Below are 1,246 nucleotides of genomic sequence, written 5' to 3'. Positions count from 1 at the left end.
GCTCCTTATTCAATGAGTCTTCATTGTTGCGGGGGTTCCTGGGGAAGCAAGGAGCCATTCAGTGGGAGCAAATAGAATCCAGCCTTCTCCAAAGATCAAAATGCCGTGAAACAATCTTCTAAGTCATCAAAACTTTTGCTACCAGTTATTGGTCCCTCAAAAAGAGCCAACTCAAGAATGATCTCCTGTCTCCAGCTTCTAATGCTCCCAGGTGTGATCTGAAGTGTAAGTAACCGTTCCTCTCTGGTTGGGCTGATTACAACAGATGCAAGTTCTACAATCACATTCACATTCTGTATTTTTCTGCCTCCTTGCTCCACAGACGGTTGGTAACTTAAGAGTTCTTCCACTTTGGGGCCTCTTGCAGGGACACCTCATTTGTAGCTGCTGGACACCCCTCGAGAAACTTTACTGTTGGTCTGCAGATGTGGGAATGCTGCAGTCCCAGAGTCATCCACCCAAATCTGGAGTGAGGTATGATCACCAGTACTGTCCTTTATTGCCCCTGTGCTGTCATTTCCCATCACCTACCAGCCATACTAGGAGTCCAATGGGTCCAGGAGGTAGACCTTCCACTCGGGCAAGGAGGAGGAAGCTTGCAAAGCAGGGAAGTGCCTCAGCTCTGGGTGAGGTCTGCCAAACCTCTTAAGGGCTAGAACGCTTTACATACTTCCCTTGACTTCCTGATGGCTGTCGACAGGTGTGGGAGCCCTTCAGGTGAAGGAAAGGCATTTTTCAAGTCACCCTTCCCATCAGGAGTGTTATATGAAAGGGAACCCTATGGACAGGGCTAAGCCACTCATACAACTTGGCTGCCAGCGACCCTGGGCTCCATTAGAACTCGCCTCTCCTAGGAATACATCTCAGGAACGGGTGGGAAACAGCTGAGTCCTATGATTTGCTGCTTTTTAGGGTCTTCTTCAAAGAAGGAACTTCTAACTGAGGATTGGGCCCAGCTGGTTTGGAAGGAGCAAGATCCACCCCCTCACTCCCCAACACCAGTGTTCACCCAAACCCATTTCCGAGCCTGGGAAAAACTCCATCGAACACACTCCCTGACCCCCTGTTCCTTTAGAAAGGGTGGTGCAGCTGCCTCTCCACCGCCTGGGTCTTCCCTGGAAGCCTCAACCTACCTAAAGGAGCCTGTTCTTGGGATGTTTCCAGCTTTGCTAAGACTGAGAGATTCAGATAATACAGTGAAGCCAGCTGAGCTTCTGGGCACTTTTCCAAATCACCCTCCGACCCT

The sequence above is a fragment of the Chelonoidis abingdonii genome, chromosome 21, assembly GCF_003597395.2.
Source record: "Chelonoidis abingdonii isolate Lonesome George chromosome 21, CheloAbing_2.0, whole genome shotgun sequence".
Classification (NCBI taxonomy): Eukaryota; Metazoa; Chordata; order Testudines; family Testudinidae; genus Chelonoidis; species Chelonoidis abingdonii.
The sequence above is the reverse complement of the archived record's forward strand: the minus strand, read 5'-3'. Positions refer to the sequence as shown.